This window comes from Hyperolius riggenbachi, chromosome 2 (assembly GCF_040937935.1).
Source record: "Hyperolius riggenbachi isolate aHypRig1 chromosome 2, aHypRig1.pri, whole genome shotgun sequence".
Lineage (NCBI taxonomy): Eukaryota > Metazoa > Chordata > Amphibia > Anura > Hyperoliidae > Hyperolius > Hyperolius riggenbachi.
Window position 1 is genome coordinate 155700045 of NC_090647.1, and position 18693 is coordinate 155718737.

Sequence of the window (18693 nt, forward strand, 5' to 3'; positions counted from 1 at the left end):
CTTCAAGGCGCCGCAACGGCGCCTTGGAGTTTGCCTGCGGCCACACTAAGCCGAAAGCTCCTGCTCTCGTCAGATCGCAGAAGCTAATCGGCTTCAGGCCTGGTTAGTAGCTGCATGGGAGACTGGCTGTGAACCCCAGGTGCTGCAGGCGATTTTTTGGGTTTGAGGCCCAATGGCTATGAGCACGCGTGGGAAGCCTCACCTTCAAGGCGCCGGAACGGCGCCTTGGAGTTTGCCTGCGGCCACACTAAGCCGAAAGCGCCCGCTCTCGTCAGATTGCGGAAGCTAAGCGGCTTCAGGCCTGGTTAGTAGCTGCATGGGAGACCGGCTGTGAACCCCAGGTGCTGAAGGTGTTTTTTGGGTTTGAGGCCCAATGGCTATGAGCATGCGTGGGAAGCCTCACCTTCAAGGTGCCGGAACGGCGCCTTGGAGTTTGCCTGCGGCCACACTAAGCCGAAAGCGCCCACTCTCGTCAGATCGCGGGAGCTAAGCGGCTTCAGGCCTGGTTAGTAGCTGCATGGGAGACCGGCTGTGAACCCCAGGTGCTGCAGGGTTTTTTTTTGGTTTGAGGCCCAATGGCTAAGAGCACGCGTGGGAAGCCTCACCTTCAAGGTGCCGGAACGGCGCCTTGGAGTTTGCCTGCAGCCACACGAAGCCGAAAAGCGCCCGCTCTCGTCAGATCGCTGAAGCTAAGCAGCTTCAGGCCTGGTTAGTAGCTGCATGGGAGACCGGCTGTGAACCCCGGGTGCTGCAGGTGTCTTTTTGGGTTTGAGGCCCAATGGCTATGAGCACGCGTGGGAAGCCTCACCTTCAAGGCGCCGGAGCGGCGCCTTGGAGTTTGCCTGCGGCCACACTAAGCCGAAAGCGCCCGCTCTCGTCAGATCGCGGAAGCTAAGCGGATTCAGGCCTGGTTAGTAGCTGCATGGGAGACCGGCTGTGAACCCAATGTGCTGCAGGCGTTTTTTTGGGTTTGAGGCCCAATGGCTATGAGCACGCGTGGGAAGCCTCACCTTCAAGGAGCCGGAACAGCGCCTTGGAGTTTGCCTGCGGCCACACTAAGCCGAAAGCGCCTGCTCTCTTCAGATCATGGAAGCTAAGCGGCTTCAGGCCTGGTTAGTAGCTGCATGGGAGACCGGCTGTGAACCCCAGGTGCTGCAGGTGTTTTTTTGGGTTTGAGGCCCAATGGCTATGAGCACGCGTGGGAAGCCTCACCTTCAAGGCGCCGGAACGGCGGCTTGGAGTTTGCCAAGGGCCACACTAAGCCGAAAGCGCCCGCTCTGGTCAGATCGCGGAAACTAAGTGGCTTCAGGCCTGGTTAGTAGCTGCATGGGAGACCGGCTGTGAACCCCAGGTGCTGCAGGCGTTTTTTTTGGGTTTGAGGCCCAATGGCTATGAGCACGCGTGGGAAGCCTCACCTTCAAGGCGCCGGAACGGCGGCTTGGAGTTTGCCAAGGGCCACACTAAGCCGAAAGCGCCCGCTCTGGTCAGATCGCGCAAACTAAGTGGCTTCAGGCCTGGTTAGTAGCTGCATGGGAGACCGGCTGTGAACCCCAGGTGCTGCAGGCGTTTTTTTGGGTTTGAGGCCCAATGGCTATGAGCACGCGTGGGAAGCCTCACCTTCAAGGCGCCGGAACGGCGCTTTGGAGTTTGTCTGTGGCCACCCTAAACCGAAAGCGCCCGCTCTCATCAAATCGCGGAAGCTAAGCGGCTTCAGGCCTGGTTAGTAGCTGCATGGGAGACCGGCTGTGAACCCCAGGTGCTGCAGGTGTTTTTTGGGGTTTGACGCCCAATGGCTATGAGCACGCGTGGGAAGCCTCACCTTCAAGGTGCCGGAACGGCGCCTTGGAGTTTGCCTGCGGCCACACTAAGCCAAAAGCGCCTGCTCTCGTCAGATCGTGGAAGCTAAGCGGCTTCAGGCCTGGTTAGTAGCTGCGTGGGAGACCGGCTGTGAACACCAGGTGCTGCAGGTGTTTTTTTGGGTTTGAGGCCCAATGGCTATGAACACGCGTGGGAAGCCTCACCTTCAAGGCGCCGGAACGGCGCCTTGGAGTTTTCCTGCGGCCACACTAAGCCGAAAGCGCCTGCTCTCGTCAGATCATGGAAGCTAAGCGGCTTCAGGCCTGGTTAGTAGCTGCATGGGAGACTGGCTGTGAACCCCAGGTGCTGCAGGCTTTTTTTTCGGGTCTGCGGGCCCAATGGCTATGAACACGCGTGGGAAGCCTCACCTTCAAGGCGCCGGAACGGCGCCTTTGAGTTTGCCTGCAGCCACACTAAGCCGAAAAGCGCCCGCTCTCGTCAGATCGCTGAAGCTAAGCGGCTTCAGGCCTGGTTAGTAGCTGCATGGGAGACCGGCTGTGAACCCCAGGTGCTGCAGGTGTTTTTTTGGGTTTGAGGCCCAATGCCTATGAGCACGCGTGGGAAGCCTCACCTTCAAGGCGCCGGAGCGGCGCCTTGGAGTTTGCCTGCGGCCACACTAAGCCGAAAGCGCCCGCTCTCGTCAGATCGCGGAAGCTAAGCGGCTTCAGGCCTGGTTAGTAGCTGCATGGGAGACCGGCTGTGAACCCAACGTGCTGCAGGCGTTTTTTTGGGTTTGAGTCCCAATGGCTATGAGCACGCGTGGAAAGCCTCACCTTCAAGGCGCCGGAACAGCGCCTTGGAGTTTGCCTGCGGCCACACTAAGCCGAAAGCGCCTGCTCTCTTCAGATCGTGGAAGCTAAGCGGCTTCAGGCCTGGTTAGTAGCTGCATGGGAGACCGGCTGTGAACCCCAGGTGCTGCAGGCGTTTTTTTGGGTTTGAGGCCCAATGGCTATGAGCACGCGTGGGAAGCCTCACCTTCAAGGCGCCGGAACGGCGGCTTGGAGTTTGCCAGCGGCCACACTAAGCCGAAAGCGCCCGCTCTGTTCAGATCGCGGAAACTAAGCGGCTTCATGCCTGGTTAGTAGCTGCATGGGAGACCGGCTGTGAACCCCAGGTGCTGCAGGCGTTTTTTTGGGTTTGAGGCCCAATGGCTATGAGCACGCGTGGGAAGCCTCACCTTCAAGGCGCCGTTCCGGCACCTTGGAGTTTGTCTGCGGCCACACTAAACCGAAAGCGCCCGCTCTCGTCAAATCGCGGAAGCTAAGCAGCTTCAGGCCTGGTTAGTAGCTGCATGGGAGACCGGCTGTGAACCCCAGGTGCTGCAGGCGTTTTTTGGGGTTTGACGCCCAATGGCTATGAGCACGCGTGGGAAGCCTCACCTTCAAGGTGCCGGAACGGCGCCTTGGAGTTTGCCTGTGGCCACACTAAGCCGAAAGCGCCTCCTCTCGTCAGATCGTGGAAGCCAAGCGGCTTCAGGCCTGGTTAGTAGTTGCATGGGAGACCGGCTGTGAACCCCAGGTGCTGCAGGTGTTTTTTTGGGTTTGAAGCCCAATGGCTATGAGCACGCGTGGTAAGCCTCACTTTCAAGGCGCCGGAACGGCGCCTTGGAGTTTGCCTGCGGCCACACTAAACCGAAAGCGCCCGCTCTCGTCAGATCGCGGAAGCTAAGTGGCTTTAGGCCTGGTTAGTAGCTGCATGGGAGACCGGCTGTGAACCCTAGGTGCTGCAGGCGTTTTTTTTGGGTTAGAGGCCCAATGGCTATGAGCACGCGTGGGAAGCCTCACCTTCAAGGCGCCGGAACGGCGCCTTGGAGTTTGCCTGCGGCCACACTAAGCCGAAAGCGCCCGCTCTCGTCAGATCGCGGAAGCTAAACGGCTTCAGGCCTGGTTAGTAGCTGCATGGGAGACCGGCTGTGAACCCCAGGTGCTGCAGGCATTTTTTTGGGTTTGAGGCCCAATGGCTATGAGCACGCGTGGGAAGCCTCACCTTCAAGGCGCCGGAACGGCGCCTTGGAGTTTGCCTGCGCCACACTAAGCCAAAAGCTCCTCCTCTAGTCAGATCGCCGAAGCTAATCGATCAGGCCTGGTTAGTAGCTGCATGCCAACTGGTAATGCATGAGACCGGCTGTTGAACCCAGGTGCTATTAGCACGGCTTGGATGCTCTCACCTTCAAGGCGCCTGGAACGGCGCCTTGGAATTTTCCTGCGGCCACACTAAGCCGAAATCGCCCGCTCTCGTCAGATTGCGGAAGCTAAGCGGCTTCAGGCCTGGTTAGTTGCTGCATGGGAGACCGGCTGTGAACCCCAGGTGCTGCAGGCATTTTTTTGGGTTTGAGGCCCAATGGCTATGAGCACGCGTGGGAAGCCTCACCTTCAAGGCGCCGGAACAGCGCTTTGGAGTTTGCCTGCGGCCACACTAAGCCGAAAGCGTCAGATCGTGGAAGCTAAGCTGCTTCAGGCCTGGTTAGTAGCTGCATGGGAGACCGGCTGTGAACCCCAGGTGCTGCAGGCGTTTTTTTGGGTTTGAGGCCCAATGGCTATGAGCACGCGTGGGAAGCCTCACCTTCAAGGCGCCGCAACGGCGCCTTGGAGTTTGCCTGCGGCCACACTAAGCCGAAAGCTCCTGCTCTCGTCAGATCGCGGAAGCTAAGCGGCTTCAGGCCTGGTTAGTAGCTGCATGGGAGACCGGCTGTGAAACCCAGGTGCTGCAGGCGATTTTTTCGGTTTGAGGCCCAATGGCTTTGAGCACGCGTGGGAAGCCTCACCTTCAAGGCGCCGGAACGGCGCCTTGGATTTTGCCTGCGGCCACACTAAGCCGAAAGCGCCCGCTCTCGTCAGATTGCGGAAGCTAAGCGGCTTCAGGCCTGGTTAGTAGCTGCATGGGAGACCGGCTGTGAACCCCAGGTGCTGAAGGCGTTTTTTTGGGTTTGAGGCCCAATGGCTATGAGCATGCGTGGGAAGCCTCACCTTCAAGGCGCCGGAACGGCGCCTTGTAGTTTGCCTGCGGCCACACTAAGCCGAAAGCGCCCACTCTCGTCAGATCGCAGAAGCTAAGCGGCTTCAGGCCTGGTTAGTAGCTGCATGGGAGACCGGCTGTGAACCCCAGGTGCTGCAGGCGTTTTTTGGGGTTTGAGGCCCAATGGCTAAGAGCACGCGTGGGAAGCCTCACCTTCAAGGTGCCGGAACGGCCCCTTGGAGTTTGCCTGCAGCCACACTAAGCCGAAAAGCGCCCGCTATCGTCAGATCGCTGAAGCTAAGCGGATTCAGGCCTGGTTAGTAGCTGCATGGGAGACCGGCTGTGAACCCCAGGTGCTGCAGGTGTTTTTTTGGGTTTGAGGCCCAATGGCTATGAGCACGCGTGGGAAGCCTCACCTTCAAGTCGCCGGAGCGGCGCCTTGGAGTTTGCCTGCGGCCACACTAAGCCGAAAGCGCCCGCTCTCGTCAGATCGCGGAAGCTAAGTGGCTTCAGGCCTGGTTAGTAGCTGCATGGGAGACCGGCTGTGAACCCAATGTGCTGCAGGCATTTTTTTGGGTTTGAGGCCCAATGGCTATGAGCACGCGTGGGAAGCCTCACCTTCAAGGCGCCCTAACGGCGCCTTGGAGTTTGCCTGCGGCCACACTAAGCCGAAAGCGCCTGCTCTTGTCAGATCATGGAAGCTAAGCGGCTTCAGGCCTGGTTAGTAGCTGCATGGGAGACTGGCTGTGAACCCCAGGTGCTGCAGGCTTTTTTTTCGGGTCTGCGGCCCAATGGCTATGAGCACGCGTGGGAAGCCTCACCTTCAAGGCGCGGGAACGGCGCCATCGAGTTTGCCTGCGGCCACACTAAGCCGAAAGCGCTCGCTCTCGTCAGATGGCAGAAGCTAAGCGGCTTCAGGCCTGGTTAGTAGCTGCATGGGAGTCCGGCTGTGAACCCCAGGTGCTGAAGGCGTTTTTTTGGGTTTGAGGCCCAATGGCTATGAGCATGCGTGGGAAGCCTCACCTTCAAGGCGCCGGAACGGCGCCTTGGAGTTCGCCTGCGGCCACACTAAATCGAAAGCGCCCACTCTCGTCAGATCGCGGAAGCTAAGTGGCTTCAGGCCTGGTTAGTAGCTCCATGGGAGACCGGCTGTGAACCCCAGGTGCTGCAGGCGTTTTTTGGGGTTTGAGGCCCAATGGCTAAGAGCACGCGTGGGAAGCCTCACCTTCAAGGCGCCGGAACGGCGCCTTGGAGTTTGCCTGCAGCCACACTAAGCCGAAAAGCGCCCGCTCTCGTCAGATCGCTGAAGCTAAGCGGCTTCAGGCCTGGTTAGTAGCTGCATGGGAGACCGGCTGTGAACCCCAGGTGCTACAGGTGTTTTTTTGGGTTTGAGGCCCAATGGCTATGAGCACGCGTGGGAAGCCTCACCTTCAAGGCGCCGGAGCGGCGCCTTGGAGTTTTCCTGCGGCCACACTAAGCCGAAAGCGCCCGCTCTCGTCAGATCGCGGAAGCTAAGCGGCTTCAGGCCTGGTTAGTAGCTGCATGGGAGACCGGCTGTGAACCCAACGTGCTGCAGGCGTTTTTTTTGGGTTTGAGGCCCAATGGCTATGAGCACGCGTGGGAAGCCTCACCTTCAAGGCGCCGAAACAGCGCCTTGGAGTTTGCCTGCGGCCACACTAAGCCGAAAGCGCCTGCTCTCTTCAGATCGTGGAAGCTAAGCGGCTTCAGGCCTGGTTAGTAGCTGCATGGGAGACCGGCTGAGAACCCCAGGTGCTGCAGGTGTTTTCTTGGGTTTGAGGCCCAATGGCTATGAGCATGCGTGGGAAGCCTCACCTTCAAGGCGCCGGAACGGCGGATTGGAGTTTGCCAGCGGCCACACTAAGCCGAAAGCGCCCGCTCTGGTCAGATCGCTGAAGCTAAGCAGCTTCAGGCCTGGTTAGTAGCTGCATGGGGGACCGGCTGTGAACCCCAGGTGCTGCAGGAGTTTTTTTGGGTTTGAGGCCCAATGGCTATGAGCACGCGTGGGAAGCCTCACCTTCAAGGTGCCGTTCCGGCGCCTTGGAGTTTGTCTGCGGCCACACTAAACCGAAAGCGCCCGCTCTCGTCAAATCGCGGAAGCTAAGCGGCTTCAGGCCTGGTTAGTAGCTGCATGGGAGACCGGCTGTGAACCCCAGGTGCTGCAGGCGTTTTTTGGGGTTTGACGCCCAATGGCTATGAGCACGCGTGGGAAGCCTCACCTTCAAGGTGCCGGAACGGCGCCTTGGAGTTTGCCTGCGGCCACACTAAGCCGAAAGCGCCTGCTCTCGTCAGATCGTGGAAGCTAAGCGGCTTCAGGCCTGGTTAGTAGCTGCGTGGGAGACCGGCTGTGAACACCAGGTGCTGCAGGTGTTTTTTTGGGTTTGAGGCCCAATGGCTATGAACACGCGTGGGAAGCCTCACCTTCAAGGCGCCGGAACGGCGCCTTGGAGTTTGCCTGCAGCCACACTAAGCCGAAAGCGCCTGCTCTCGTCAGATCATGGAAGCTAAGCGGCTTCAGGCCTGGTTAGTAGCTGCATGGGAGACTGGCTGTGAACCCCAGGTGCTGCAGGCTTTTTTTTCGGGTCTGCGGCCCAATGGCTATGAGCACGCGTGGGAAGCCTCACCTTCAAGGCGCGGGAACGGCGCCTTCGAGTTTGCCTGCGGCCACACTAAGCCGAAAGAGCCCGCTCTCGTCAGATCGCGGAAGCTAAGTGGCTTCAGGCCTGGTTAGTAGCTGCATGGGAGACCGGCTGTGAACCCCAGGTGCTGCAGGCGTTTTTTGGGGTTTGAGGCCCAATGGCTATGAGCACGTGTGGGAACCCTCACCTTCAAGGCGCCGGAACGGCGCCTTGGAGTTTGCCTGCGGCTACACTAAGCCGAAAGAGCCCGCTCTCGTCAGATTGTGGAAGCTAAGCGGCTTCAGGCCTGGTTAGTAGCTGCATGGGAGACCGGCTGTGAACCCCAGGTGCTGCAGGCTTTTTTTTGGGGTCTGCGGCCCAATGGCTATGAGCACGCGTGGGAAGCCTCACCTTCAAGGCGCGGGAACGGCGCCTTTACGTTTGCCTGCGGCCGCACTAAGCCGAAAGCGCCCACTCTCGTCATATCGCGGAAGCTAAGTGGCTTCAGGCCTGGTTAGTAGCTGCATGGGAGACCGGCTGTAAACCCCAGGTGCTGCAGGCTTTTTTTTGGGGTCTGCGGCCCAATGGCTATGAGCACGCGTGGGAAGCCTCACCTTCAAGGCGCGGGAACGGCAGCTTGGAGTTTGCCTGCGGCCACACTGAGCCGAAAGCGCCCGCTCTCGTCAGATCGCGGAAGCTAAGCGGCTTCAGGCCTGGTTAGTAGCTTCATGGGAGACCGGCTGTAAACCCCAGGTGCTGCAGGTGTTTTTTTGGGTTTGAGGCCCAATGGCTATGAGCACGCGTGGGAAGCCTCACCTTCAAGGCGCCGGAACGGCGCCTTGGAGTTTGCCTGCGGCCACACTAAGCCGAAAGTGCCCGCTCTCGTCAGATCGCGGAAGCTAAGCGGCTTCAGGCCTGGTTAGTAGCTGCATGGGAGACTGGTTGTGAACCCCAGGTGCTGCAGGCGTTTTTTTTGGGTGTGAGGCCCAATGGCTATGAGCACGCGTGGGAAGCCTCACCTTCAAGGCGCCGGAACGGCGCCTTGGAGCTTGCCTGCGGCCACACTAAGCCGAAAGCGCCCGCTCTCGTCAGATCGCGGAAGCTAAGCGGCTTCAGGCCTGGTTAGTAGCTGCATGGGAGACCGGCTGTGAACACCAGGTGCTGCAGGCATTTTTTGGGGTTTGACACCCAATGGCTATGAGCACGCGTTGGAAGCCTCACCTTCAAGGCGCCGGAACGGCGCCTTGGAGTTTGCCTGCGGCCACACTAAGCCGAAAGCGCCTGCTCTCGTCAGATCGCGGAAGCTAAGCGGCTTCAGGCCTGGTTAGTAGCTGCATGGGAGACTGGCTGTGAACCCCAGGTGCTGCAGGCGTTTTTTTTGGGTTTGAGGCCCAATGGCTATGAGCACGCGTGGAAAGCCTCACCTTCAAGGCGCCGGAACGGCGCCTTGGAGTTTGCCCGCGGCCACACTTAGCCGAAAGCACCTGCTCTCGTCAGATCGCGGAAGCTAAGCGGCTTCAGGCCTGGTTAGTAGCTGCATGGGAAACTGGCTGTGAACCCCAGGTGCTGCAGGCGTTTTTTTGGGTTTGAGGTCCAATGGCTATGAGCACGCGTGGGAAGCCTCACCTTCAAGGCGCTGGAACGGCGCCTTGGAGTTTGCCTGCGGCCACACTAAGCCGAAAGCGCCCACTCTCGTCAGATCGCGGAAGCTAAGCGGTTTCAGGCCTGGTTAGTAGCTGCATGGGAGACCGGCTGTGAACCCCAGGTGCTGCAGGCGTTTTTTTGGGTTTGAGGCCCTATGGCTATGAGCACGCGTGGGAAGCCTCACCTTCAAGGCGCCGGAACCGCGCTTTGGAGTTTGCCTGCGGCCACACTAAGCCGAAAGCGCCTGCTCTCGTTAGATCACGGAAGCTAAGCGGCTTCAGGCCTGGTTAGTAGCTGCATGGGAGACTGGCTGTGAACCCCAGGTGCTGCAGGCGTTTTTTTGGGTTTGAGGCCCAATGGCTATGAGCACGCGTGGGAAGCCTCACCTTCAAGGCGCCGGAACGGCGCCTTGGAGTTTGCCCGCGGCCACACTAAGCCGAAAGCGCCCGCTCTCGTCAGATCGCAGAAGCTAAGCGGCTTCAGGCCTGGTTAGTCGCTGCATGGGAGACTGGCTGTGAACCCCAGGTGCTGCAGGCGTTTTTTTGGGTTTGAGGCCCAATGGCTATGAGCACGCGTGGGAAGCCTCACCTTCAAGGCGCCGGAACGGTGCCTTGAAGTTTGCCTGCGGCCACACTAAGCCGAAAGCGCCCGCTCTCGTCAGATCGCGGAAGCTAAGTGGCTTCAGGCCTGGTTAGTAGCTGCTTGGGAGACCGGCTGTGAACCCCAGGTGCTGCAGGTGATTTTTTGGGTTTGAGGCCCAATGGCTATGAGCACGCGTGGGAAGCCTCACCTTCAAGGCGCGGGAACGGCGCCTTCAAGTTTGCCTGCGGCCACACTAAGCCAAAAGCGCCCGCTCTCGTCAGATCGCGGAAGCTAAGCGGCTTCAGGCCTGGTTAGTAACTGCATGGGAGACCGGCTGTGAACCCCAGGTGCTGCAGGTTTTTTTGGGGGGTTTGCGGCCCAATGCCTATGAGCACGCGTGGGAAGCCTCACCTTCAAGGCGCGGGAACGGCGCCTTGGAGTTTGCCACACTAAGCCTAAAGCGCCCACTCTCGTCAGATCGCGGAAGCTAAGCGGCTTCAGGCCTGATTAGTAGCTGCATGGGAGACCAGCTGTGAACCCCAGGTGCTGCAGGTTTTTTGGGGGGGTTTGCGGCCCAATGGCTATGAGCACGCGTGGGAAGCCTCACCTTCAAGGCGCAGGAACGGCGCCTTGGAGTTTGCCTGCGGCCACACTAAGCCGAAAGCGCCCGCTCTCGTCAGATCGCGGAAGCTAAGTGGCTTCAGGCCTGGTTAGTAGCTGCATGGGAGACCGGCTGTGAACCCCAGGTGCTGCAGGCTTTTTTGGGGGGTTTGCGGTCCAATGGCTATGAGCACGCGTGGGAAGCCTCACCTTCAAGGCGCGGGAACAGCGCCTTGGAGTTTGCCTGTGGCCACACGAAGCCAAAAGCATCAGATCGCGGAAGCTAAGTGGCTTCAGGCCTGGTTAGTAGCTGCATGGGAGACCGGCTGTGAACCCCAGGTGCTGCAGTCTTTTTTTTGGGTTTGCGGCCCAATGGCTATGAGCACGCGTGGGAAGCCTCACCTTCAAGGCGTGGGAACGGCGCCTTGCAGTCTGCCTGCGGCCACACTAAGACGAAAGCGCACACTCTCATCAGATCGCAGAAGCTAAGCGGCTTCAGGCCTGGTTAGTAGCTGCATGGGAGACCTGCTGTGAACTCCAGGTGCTGCAGGTATTTTTTGGGGTTTGCGGCCCAATGGCTATGAGCACGCGTGGGAAGCCTCACCTTCAAGGCGCGGGAACGGCGCCTTGGAGTTTGCCTGTGGCCACACTAAGCCGAATGCGCCCGCTCTCGTCAGATCGCAGAAGCTTAGCGGCTTCAGGCCTGGTTAGTAGCTGCATGGGAGACCGGCTGTGAACCCCAGGTGCTGCAGGCTTTTTTTTGGGGTTTGCGGCCCAATGGCTATGAGCAAGCGTGGGAAGCCTCACCTTCAAGGCGCGGGAACGGCACCTTGGAGTTTGCCTGCGGCCACACTAAGCCGAAAACGCCCGCTCTCGTCAGATCGTGGAAGCTAAGCGGCTTCAGGCCTGGATTGTAGCTGCATGGGAGACCGGCTGTGAACCCCAGGTGCTGCAGGCTTTTTTTTGGGGGGGTTGCGGCCCAATGGCTATGAGCACGCGTGGGAAGCCTCACCTTCAAGGCGCGGGAACGGCGCCTTGGAGTCCGCCTGCGGTCACACTAAGCAGAAAGCGCCTGCTCTCGTCAGATCACGGAAGCTAAGCAGCTTCAGGTCTGGTTAGTAGCTGCATGGGAGACCGGCTGTGAACCCCAGGTGCTGCATGCTTTTTTGGGGGGGTTTGCGGCCCAATGGCTATGAGCACGCGTGGGAAGCCTCACCTTCAAGACGCGGGAACGGCGCCTTGGAGTCCGCCTACCAGAAGACAGTGAGTATGACAAACACAAAACAAAAAAAGACATCTTTTAACCACTTGCCGACCGCACGCTTATACCGTGCGTCGGCAAAGTGGCAGCTGCAGGACCAGCGACGCAGTACTGCGTCGCCGGCTGCAGCCTGATTAACGAGCGATCGCGCGGCTGTAGCCGCGCGATCGCTACGTCACACTCTTCGGCCCCCATGTGACTTCAGCCCGCCGGCCAATCAGCAGCGCCGGCGGGCTGTAAACATTCAAATTGCCCAATAGAATGAGTATAATACAGTTTGTTTACGTAACAAACTGTATTATACTGCCTGCCTCCCGCTGGTGGTCACACTTAGCGATCGACCACCAGCGAGGAGAGCAGGCACAGTAAGAGTGCACACACACACACTTTAGGAGCCCCACAGACCCCCCGATCACCCGCAGCACCCATCAGACACCCCCCTGTACCCCCCTGCAGCCCGCAGATCAGACCTAACCACCCCCCATATCACCCATCAATAAATCCCTGTCACCACCTGTCACTTCTATCCATCAGAGCAGACCCCCAACTACCCCTTAGGGGTATCTGATCACCCCCACACCTCCAGATCTCCCCCCGACCCCCCCCCCCCCTCTGTATACTGAACCTATCTATCACCCCTGCATCTGTCTATCTCCCCAGTGATCAGCTGCCAATCACCTATCAGTCACCTGTCAATCATCCCTTGTCACCACCTGTCACTGCCCCCCATTAGATCAGACCCCCAACTGCCCCTTAGGGGTATCTGATCACCCCCCACCCCTTCAGATCTCCCCCCCCCCCCCCCGTATACTGCATCTATCTTCCCTGTAATTGCCCGCTGATCAGCTGTCAATCACCTATCCGTCACCTGTCAATCATCCCTTGTCACCACCTGCCACTGCCCCCCATCAGATCAGACCCCCAACTGCCCATTAGGGGCTTCTGATCACCCACCCACCCTTTCAGATCCCTCCGAGACACCCCCCCCCCCCTGATCACATCAGCAGTCCATTGTTTACATCTGTTTTTCCCTGTAAACACCCACTTATCACCCGTCAATAACCCATCTATCACCACCTGTCACTCCTATCCATCAGATTAGACCCCCAACTACCCCTTAGGGGTATCTGATCACCCCCCACCCCTTCCGATCCTCCCCACACCGTCCTAGTTCATTGATTGCGTATATTCTCCCCCCTGCCATTGTGTATCTTATCTCCTGTCTGTAAGGCTTGATTGTGCTTTGTTTGGCTACAATTGTCTCAATTGCACTGTGATTGGCATCGATTGTCGTGTGATTGGCTTCGATTGTCACGTAATTGGGCTTCGATTGTCGCGTGATTGGCTTCAATTGTCCGTAATTGGTTTTGATTGTGCCAATTGCCCACTGATTGGCTGTTTTGCCCTGTGATTAGTATCGATTGTCGTGTGATTGGCTTCAATTGTCACGTAATTGGTTTTTGATTGTCACGTTATTGGATTCAATTGGTCCGTGATTGGCTTTGATTGCGCCGATTGCTGTAATTGTGTTGTAATTGTCTCGTGATTGTTTTTGATTATTTGTGATTGCTCTCTGATCCCCAACCCCCCCCCCCCCCCCCCCCCCTCACCATCACCATCACTATCACTGTCCTAGTGATCTAAAAAAATTTTTAGTATCACTAGTGGTAACAAACAGTTAGGCCAGTTATCTAAGCAAAAGGGTTGTTAGTGTCAGTTAGTGCTCAGCCCACTGCACCACAGTCACTAATTAGCGTCATCACTGTCGCTAATCAGCATTGGTACTATATAGTATCTGTAAGTGATTATTAGTGATCACAGTCAGATCTATATTAGGGTCTCTAGGATCCACAAAAAAAACGCAGTGTTTGCCCGATCAGACCTGATCGTTCGCCTGCACTGCGTTCAGCCCGCCCCACCGCAGTGACAGAAATTTCTTTTTTCTGATCACTGCAAAAAACACTGTACACAAGCTGTGGCACTGTAAACATCAGTTTTGATTTTTTTTATCTAAACTCAGTGACCACAGCTTTCTACCTCTCAAGTACTCCCTTTCGCTAGGTAGGTGCTCTTTTCCTGGGTAGTCTCAGAGGAATACCTCCTAAATTTAGCAGGCCACCATGGCAAAAAAGAGGTTTTCCAATGAAGACATCTACAGGTACATGGACCAGTCGGATGAGGATGATTGGGTCGACTTATTCGACGAATCTTCGGGTTCAGAGTACGATCCTGTAGACAGCAGTGGCTCTCAGACCGATAGTTCCGATGACGAGGTTGAGGTCCCGGCTAGAGCCAGGCGTACCACACCCCATGTCACTGGACTGCAGGTGGCGGAAGATCAGTCTCAAGGGCAGCAGAGTGGCGCTGATCTGATTTTTCTTGGTGAGGCATGCACCAGCAGCGCAGCATCTCCTGGGCCTATCAACACCAGTACTTCCGCAGAAGACCCTGATGAAGTGGCGGACACCATCCTGGAAGTAGAAACTGGTTCGGTGGTACGTGAATTAAGATCCGATCCGCAGCCACCAAGTAGACGGGCCCGTACTCCCATTGGTTTTCCAGAGGTGCTGGCAAACCCTGATTGGCATTCCCCTGATCCCGCCGCACCCATACTGCCCCCTTTCACCGCCCAGTCTGGAGTCCAGGTGGAGACATTTGAACTAGGATCGGCCCTAGACTTTTTTGAACTGTTCCTCACCCAGGATCTCCTTGACTTAATTGTGGCTGAGACCAACCTATATGCCACACAATTTATAACCGCCCATCCGAAAAGCTGCCACGCCCAGCCTTTTCGGTGGAAACCACTCCAAGTTTCCGAACTTAAAATTTTTTTGGGCCTTCTCCTCAACATGGGTATTACTAAAAAAAATGTATTGCGCTCTTATTGGTCTACACGCCAAATACATAACATGCCCGTGTTCTCTGCTGCCATGTCCAGGACGCGATTTGAGATCATCCTGCGCTTCCTGCATTTCAATGACAACGACACCTGTCATGAAAGAGACCACCCAGCTTATGACCGGCTCCACAAAATTCGGCCCCTCATAGACCACCTGTCATCCACATTTGCAGATGCTTATACCCCTGAACAGAACATCTGTGTAGATGGGTCCCTCATACATTTTACCGGGCGCCTTGGCATCAAACAGTACATCCCAAGCAAGCGCGCCCGGTATGGGGTGAAACTGTATAAGCTCTGTGATAGGGCCACAGGCTATACATCTCGTTTTAGGGTCTATGAGGGAAAAGACTCAAAATTGGAGCCGGTCGGATGTCCTGACTACCTGGGGAGCAGTGGAAAGATTGTGTGGGACTTGGTGTCACCCTTGTTCCAGAAGGGGTACCATCTTTATGTGGACAACTTTTACACAAGTGTGGCCCTCTTTCAGCACTTAAAGTTAGAAGGAATCCGATGCTGTGGCACCGTGCGGCCTAGTCGCCGGGGCTTCCCCCAACAGCTCGTTAACACCAGACTTCAACGGGGGGAGAGGGCCGCCTTGTGTACCGATGACTTGCTCTCGGTGAAATGGAAGGACAAGAGGGACGTTTACCTTCTGTCTACCATTCACACAGACACGACAGTACAAATTACACGGGCAACAGAGGTCATTGAAAAGCCCCTCGCCGTCCACAGCTATAATGCCAACATGGGAGGGGTGGACTTCAATGACCAGATGTTAGGGCCCTATTTAATTTCCCGGAAAACCAGACGCTGGTATAAGAAAGTGTCTGTGTATTTAATTCAATTGGCGATGTACAACAGCTTTGTTCTCTACAGTAAGGCTGGGAGAACTGGATCTTTCCTTCAATTCCAGGAAGACATTGTTTCGGCACTCCTCTATCCAGAAGGTGACAGAGCCCAACCCCCAAATGCAACTAGCCGGCTGCATGGAAGGCATTACGCCTACCCGATTCCCAGTACCCCAACTCAACGCAACCCCAGAAAAAGATGTCGTGTCTGCAGCAAGGCTGGAATAAGGCATGACACCCCCGTTTACTGTCCCCGCTGTCCTGACCAGCCTGGCCTATGCCTAGGGGAGTGTTATGAGAGGTACCATGAGAAGGCACACTTTTAGAACCTAGGGAACTACAGACACAGCAGTAGGCACACAAGGGTCTCTCAGTGCTATTTCACACTGGCGCGATGCGTTAGGGCAAATTGCCTAGCAAAAGTCACACTTTGCGGTCCCCCCCTACGCCGGAAGTGCTTGACTTAACGCTAGTGCATGCCTACGTTACTGCGTGGCTTCTGCGGCAATTTGGGTCGGCCCGGAAGTCATGTTAGTCTACGGCGACGCAGTTAATTACTAGGCCGAATGCTACTCTTGTGGTATTCCCTGAAGATCTATTTTGGGCGAGACGGTGCGGCGGGCTCGACCGACCGGATAGGCCAGTATGCAGTGTGAACCCAAACATCAGGTTTTGAGAGATCCAAATACACTGGCCTGCCAGAAACCTCTCCTTTCACTTGGGACAGAATGCATAATGTACTTCGCCACATATCTGTGCGATTTGCACTTTGCACATTGACCCATGGGGGAGGAGAAGTTTATCCTCAGCTCGCAGGTAAAAAAAAACAAAAAAAAAAAAAACAGGTAAGCAAAAAAGTTAATATTTGGTTACCAATGTTATTGTTTGGTTTGAACATATTTAATAAAGTTTAAAAAGTTAATGTTATTGAAGCGCTTTGCTGCTTGCTTGCTTTTTTTTTTTTTTTTTTTTTTTTTCTTCTCTCTTTTTTTCCAACCGACCAATCAGCTGCAGCACTGATGATGCATCCTGACAGAAGCATTGCGCTTCTGTCAGGTTACACAAAATCGGTGCATGCAGCGCTGTAGGACGAGATTTCTCCTCCACAGTAAAAAAGATACGTTTGCCGAGGCATATGGGCCAAGGTGTGGTGTTGGGGATTCATATGCTTTGGCAAGCACTTTGTATCAAAAAAGAACTCAAGCAATGATTTCTCCATTCACATCGATCAATGTGGATGAATAAATCAGGATTGCCTGGGCATACGAGCTGGTGGGTTTGGATTTTTGGGGTGGCAGCTCCTATGTCCAGGCGGACGCCTTCCCCTCCTTTTTGTTTTGTTTTTTTTCGTTTTTCTTCTCTCTTTTTTCTATCCAGACCGACCGACCGACCGACCAATCAGCTGCAGCACTGATGGTGCATCCTGACAGAAGCATTGCGCTTCTGTCAGGTTACACAAAATCGGTGCATGCAGCGCTGTAGGACGAGATTTCTCCTCCACAGTAAAAAAGATACGTTTGCCGAGGCATATGGGCCAAGGTGTGGTGTTGGGGATTCATATGCTTTGGCAAGCACTTTGTATCAAAAAAGAACTCAAGCAATGATTTCTCCATTCACATCGATCAATGTGGATGAATAAATCAGGATTGCCTGGGCATACGAGCTGGTGGGTTTGGATTTTTGGGGTGGCAGCTCCTATGTCCAGGCGGACGCCTTCCCCTCCTTTTTGTTTTGTTTTTTTCGTTTTTCTTCTCTCTTTTTTCTATCCAGACCGACCGACCGACCGACCAACCAATCAGCTGCAGCACTGATGGTGCATCCTGACAGAAGCATTGCGCTTCTGTCAGGTTACACAAAATCGGTGCATGCAGCGCTGTAGGACGAGATTTCTCCTCCACAGTAAAAAAGATACGTTTGCCGAGGCATATGGGCCAAGGTGTGGTGTTGGGGTTCATATGCTTTGGCAAGCACTTTGTATCAAAAAAGAACTCAAGCAATGATTTCTCCATTCACATCGATCAATGTGGATGAATAAATCAGGATTGCCTGGGCATACGAGCTGGTGGGTTTGGATTTTTGGGGTGGCAGCTCCTATGTCTCTCTTTCTTTTCTTTTTGTTTCACATTTTTTGGCAGATATTTGTTCATCCACATTGATCGATGCGAATGAAGGGATGTTTGCCATTCATTTTTCCTTTCAGCCCAGAATGCACTACCTGTATGCCCAATATAAGGAGTATAGCAGAAATACTGGCCATACATGTAATGATTGCAGAGGCCCTAAAATGCCAGGACAGACCCCACAAATGACCCCATTTTGGAAAGAGGACACCCCAAAGTATTCCGTGAGGTGCATGGTGAGTTCATAGAAGATTTTGTTTTTTGTCACAAGTTAGCATAAATTGTTGTTTTTTGTTTTTTTTCACAAAGTATCCTTTTCTGCTAACTTGTGACAAAAAAGAATTTTTTTTATAAACTCACCATGCCCCTCATGGAATACTTTGTGGTGTCTTATTTTTAAAATGGGGTCATTTGTGGGGTTTGTTAACTGTCCTGTCATGTGGGGGGGGGGGGCTAAATTGTGAGCACCCCTGTAAAGCCCAAAGGTAGTCATTGCACGTTGGGCCCCTTAGCGCAGTTAGGCTGCAAAAAAGTGCCACACGTGCTATCGCCGTACCCGGGAGAAGTAGACCAATGTGTTTTAGGGTGTATTTTTACACATACCCATGATGGGTAGAAGAAATCACTCTGTAAATGACAATTTTTTGATTTTTTTTACACACATTTGTCCATTTACAGAGATATTTCTCCCACCCAATATGGGTATGTGTAAAAATACACCCCAAAACACATTGTACTACTTCTCCCGAGTACGGCAATACCACATGTGTGGCCCTTTTTTGCACCCTAACTGCGCTAAGGGGCCCAGAGTCCAATGAGTACCGTTAGCATTTCACAGGTCATTTTGAGAAATTTGGTTTCAAGACTACTCCTCACGGTTTAGGGCCCCTAAAATGCCAGAGCAGTATAGGAACCCCACAAATGACCCCATTTTAGAAAGAAGACACCCCAAGGTACTCAATTAGGAGTATGGTGAGTTCATAGAAGATTTTACTTTTTGTCACAAGTTAGCGGAAAATGATTGTTAATGGTTTTTTTTACCAAGTGTCATTTTCCGCTAACTTGTGACAAAAAATAAAATCTTCTATGAACTCACCATACTCCTAACGGAATACCTTGGGATGTCCTCTTTGTAAAATGGGGTCATTTGTGGGGTTCCTATACTGCTCTGGCATTTTAGGGGCCCTAAACCGTGAGGAGTAGTCTTGAAACCAAATTTCTCAAAATGACCTGTGAAATGGTAACGGTACTCATTGGACTCTGGGCCCCTTAGCGCAGTTAGGGTGCA

At 55.0% G+C, this 18693-nt stretch overlaps 3 non-coding genes and 49 pseudogenes across 3 annotated transcripts; all 52 read left to right on the forward strand.

Moving 5' to 3' along the window:
• Window positions 1-32: 32 nt before the first annotated feature.
• Window positions 33-151, forward strand: LOC137549137 (5S ribosomal RNA; annotated as a pseudogene).
• Window positions 152-234: 83 nt separating this feature from the next.
• LOC137552210 (5S ribosomal RNA) lies at window positions 235-353 on the forward strand (annotated as a pseudogene).
• Window positions 354-435: 82 nt separating this feature from the next.
• LOC137551592 (5S ribosomal RNA) lies at window positions 436-554 on the forward strand (annotated as a pseudogene).
• An 83-nt stretch (window positions 555-637) lies between these two features.
• LOC137554423 (5S ribosomal RNA) lies at window positions 638-757 on the forward strand (annotated as a pseudogene).
• Window positions 758-840: 83 nt separating this feature from the next.
• LOC137552839 (5S ribosomal RNA) lies at window positions 841-959 on the forward strand (annotated as a pseudogene).
• An 83-nt stretch (window positions 960-1042) lies between these two features.
• On the forward strand, window positions 1043-1161 carry LOC137552927 (5S ribosomal RNA; annotated as a pseudogene).
• Window positions 1162-1244: 83 nt separating this feature from the next.
• On the forward strand, window positions 1245-1363 carry LOC137554563 (5S ribosomal RNA; annotated as a pseudogene).
• Window positions 1364-1649: 286 nt separating this feature from the next.
• LOC137553509 (5S ribosomal RNA) lies at window positions 1650-1768 on the forward strand (annotated as a pseudogene).
• Window positions 1769-1851: 83 nt separating this feature from the next.
• LOC137552004 (5S ribosomal RNA) lies at window positions 1852-1970 on the forward strand (annotated as a pseudogene).
• An 83-nt stretch (window positions 1971-2053) lies between these two features.
• Window positions 2054-2172, forward strand: LOC137553065 (5S ribosomal RNA; annotated as a pseudogene).
• An 85-nt stretch (window positions 2173-2257) lies between these two features.
• On the forward strand, window positions 2258-2377 carry LOC137552350 (5S ribosomal RNA; annotated as a pseudogene).
• Window positions 2378-2460: 83 nt separating this feature from the next.
• LOC137551518 (5S ribosomal RNA) lies at window positions 2461-2579 on the forward strand (annotated as a pseudogene).
• Window positions 2580-2662: 83 nt separating this feature from the next.
• On the forward strand, window positions 2663-2781 carry LOC137549543 (5S ribosomal RNA; annotated as a pseudogene).
• Window positions 2782-2864: 83 nt separating this feature from the next.
• On the forward strand, window positions 2865-2983 carry LOC137554189 (5S ribosomal RNA; annotated as a pseudogene).
• An 83-nt stretch (window positions 2984-3066) lies between these two features.
• On the forward strand, window positions 3067-3185 carry LOC137552994 (5S ribosomal RNA; annotated as a pseudogene).
• An 83-nt stretch (window positions 3186-3268) lies between these two features.
• LOC137553066 (5S ribosomal RNA) lies at window positions 3269-3387 on the forward strand (annotated as a pseudogene).
• An 83-nt stretch (window positions 3388-3470) lies between these two features.
• Window positions 3471-3589, forward strand: LOC137549680 (5S ribosomal RNA; annotated as a pseudogene).
• Window positions 3590-3673: 84 nt separating this feature from the next.
• On the forward strand, window positions 3674-3792 carry LOC137556699 (5S ribosomal RNA). Its single transcript, XR_011029339.1, has one exon. It is a non-coding gene; the product is annotated as a 5S ribosomal RNA (ribosomal RNA).
• Window positions 3793-4057: 265 nt separating this feature from the next.
• Window positions 4058-4176, forward strand: LOC137552545 (5S ribosomal RNA; annotated as a pseudogene).
• Window positions 4177-4451: 275 nt separating this feature from the next.
• On the forward strand, window positions 4452-4570 carry LOC137557705 (5S ribosomal RNA; annotated as a pseudogene).
• Window positions 4571-4653: 83 nt separating this feature from the next.
• LOC137551267 (5S ribosomal RNA) lies at window positions 4654-4772 on the forward strand (annotated as a pseudogene).
• Window positions 4773-4855: 83 nt separating this feature from the next.
• Window positions 4856-4974, forward strand: LOC137551212 (5S ribosomal RNA; annotated as a pseudogene).
• An 83-nt stretch (window positions 4975-5057) lies between these two features.
• Window positions 5058-5177, forward strand: LOC137554505 (5S ribosomal RNA; annotated as a pseudogene).
• An 83-nt stretch (window positions 5178-5260) lies between these two features.
• LOC137552138 (5S ribosomal RNA) lies at window positions 5261-5379 on the forward strand (annotated as a pseudogene).
• Window positions 5380-5462: 83 nt separating this feature from the next.
• LOC137553454 (5S ribosomal RNA) lies at window positions 5463-5581 on the forward strand (annotated as a pseudogene).
• Window positions 5582-5665: 84 nt separating this feature from the next.
• On the forward strand, window positions 5666-5784 carry LOC137554385 (5S ribosomal RNA; annotated as a pseudogene).
• Window positions 5785-5867: 83 nt separating this feature from the next.
• On the forward strand, window positions 5868-5986 carry LOC137553085 (5S ribosomal RNA; annotated as a pseudogene).
• Window positions 5987-6069: 83 nt separating this feature from the next.
• On the forward strand, window positions 6070-6189 carry LOC137553592 (5S ribosomal RNA; annotated as a pseudogene).
• An 83-nt stretch (window positions 6190-6272) lies between these two features.
• LOC137552781 (5S ribosomal RNA) lies at window positions 6273-6391 on the forward strand (annotated as a pseudogene).
• An 84-nt stretch (window positions 6392-6475) lies between these two features.
• On the forward strand, window positions 6476-6594 carry LOC137551058 (5S ribosomal RNA; annotated as a pseudogene).
• Window positions 6595-6677: 83 nt separating this feature from the next.
• Window positions 6678-6796, forward strand: LOC137554295 (5S ribosomal RNA; annotated as a pseudogene).
• Window positions 6797-6879: 83 nt separating this feature from the next.
• Window positions 6880-6998, forward strand: LOC137551325 (5S ribosomal RNA; annotated as a pseudogene).
• Window positions 6999-7081: 83 nt separating this feature from the next.
• On the forward strand, window positions 7082-7200 carry LOC137549648 (5S ribosomal RNA; annotated as a pseudogene).
• Window positions 7201-7283: 83 nt separating this feature from the next.
• On the forward strand, window positions 7284-7402 carry LOC137552143 (5S ribosomal RNA; annotated as a pseudogene).
• Window positions 7403-7486: 84 nt separating this feature from the next.
• On the forward strand, window positions 7487-7605 carry LOC137549166 (5S ribosomal RNA; annotated as a pseudogene).
• Window positions 7606-7688: 83 nt separating this feature from the next.
• Window positions 7689-7807, forward strand: LOC137551989 (5S ribosomal RNA; annotated as a pseudogene).
• Window positions 7808-7891: 84 nt separating this feature from the next.
• LOC137554173 (5S ribosomal RNA) lies at window positions 7892-8010 on the forward strand (annotated as a pseudogene).
• An 84-nt stretch (window positions 8011-8094) lies between these two features.
• On the forward strand, window positions 8095-8213 carry LOC137548011 (5S ribosomal RNA; annotated as a pseudogene).
• An 83-nt stretch (window positions 8214-8296) lies between these two features.
• On the forward strand, window positions 8297-8415 carry LOC137548537 (5S ribosomal RNA; annotated as a pseudogene).
• Window positions 8416-8499: 84 nt separating this feature from the next.
• LOC137548039 (5S ribosomal RNA) lies at window positions 8500-8618 on the forward strand. Its single transcript, XR_011026658.1, has one exon. It is a non-coding gene; the product is annotated as a 5S ribosomal RNA (ribosomal RNA).
• An 83-nt stretch (window positions 8619-8701) lies between these two features.
• On the forward strand, window positions 8702-8820 carry LOC137548332 (5S ribosomal RNA; annotated as a pseudogene).
• An 84-nt stretch (window positions 8821-8904) lies between these two features.
• LOC137551499 (5S ribosomal RNA) lies at window positions 8905-9023 on the forward strand (annotated as a pseudogene).
• An 83-nt stretch (window positions 9024-9106) lies between these two features.
• On the forward strand, window positions 9107-9225 carry LOC137549277 (5S ribosomal RNA; annotated as a pseudogene).
• Window positions 9226-9308: 83 nt separating this feature from the next.
• On the forward strand, window positions 9309-9427 carry LOC137551553 (5S ribosomal RNA; annotated as a pseudogene).
• An 83-nt stretch (window positions 9428-9510) lies between these two features.
• On the forward strand, window positions 9511-9629 carry LOC137553525 (5S ribosomal RNA; annotated as a pseudogene).
• An 83-nt stretch (window positions 9630-9712) lies between these two features.
• LOC137548803 (5S ribosomal RNA) lies at window positions 9713-9831 on the forward strand (annotated as a pseudogene).
• Window positions 9832-9914: 83 nt separating this feature from the next.
• Window positions 9915-10033, forward strand: LOC137548530 (5S ribosomal RNA; annotated as a pseudogene).
• A 280-nt stretch (window positions 10034-10313) lies between these two features.
• Window positions 10314-10432, forward strand: LOC137556814 (5S ribosomal RNA). Its single transcript, XR_011029452.1, has one exon. It is a non-coding gene; the product is annotated as a 5S ribosomal RNA (ribosomal RNA).
• A 276-nt stretch (window positions 10433-10708) lies between these two features.
• LOC137553780 (5S ribosomal RNA) lies at window positions 10709-10827 on the forward strand (annotated as a pseudogene).
• Window positions 10828-10910: 83 nt separating this feature from the next.
• Window positions 10911-11029, forward strand: LOC137551532 (5S ribosomal RNA; annotated as a pseudogene).
• Window positions 11030-11113: 84 nt separating this feature from the next.
• LOC137548270 (5S ribosomal RNA) lies at window positions 11114-11232 on the forward strand (annotated as a pseudogene).
• Window positions 11233-11318: 86 nt separating this feature from the next.
• On the forward strand, window positions 11319-11437 carry LOC137553776 (5S ribosomal RNA; annotated as a pseudogene).
• The last annotated feature ends 7256 nt before the right edge of the window (window positions 11438-18693 follow it).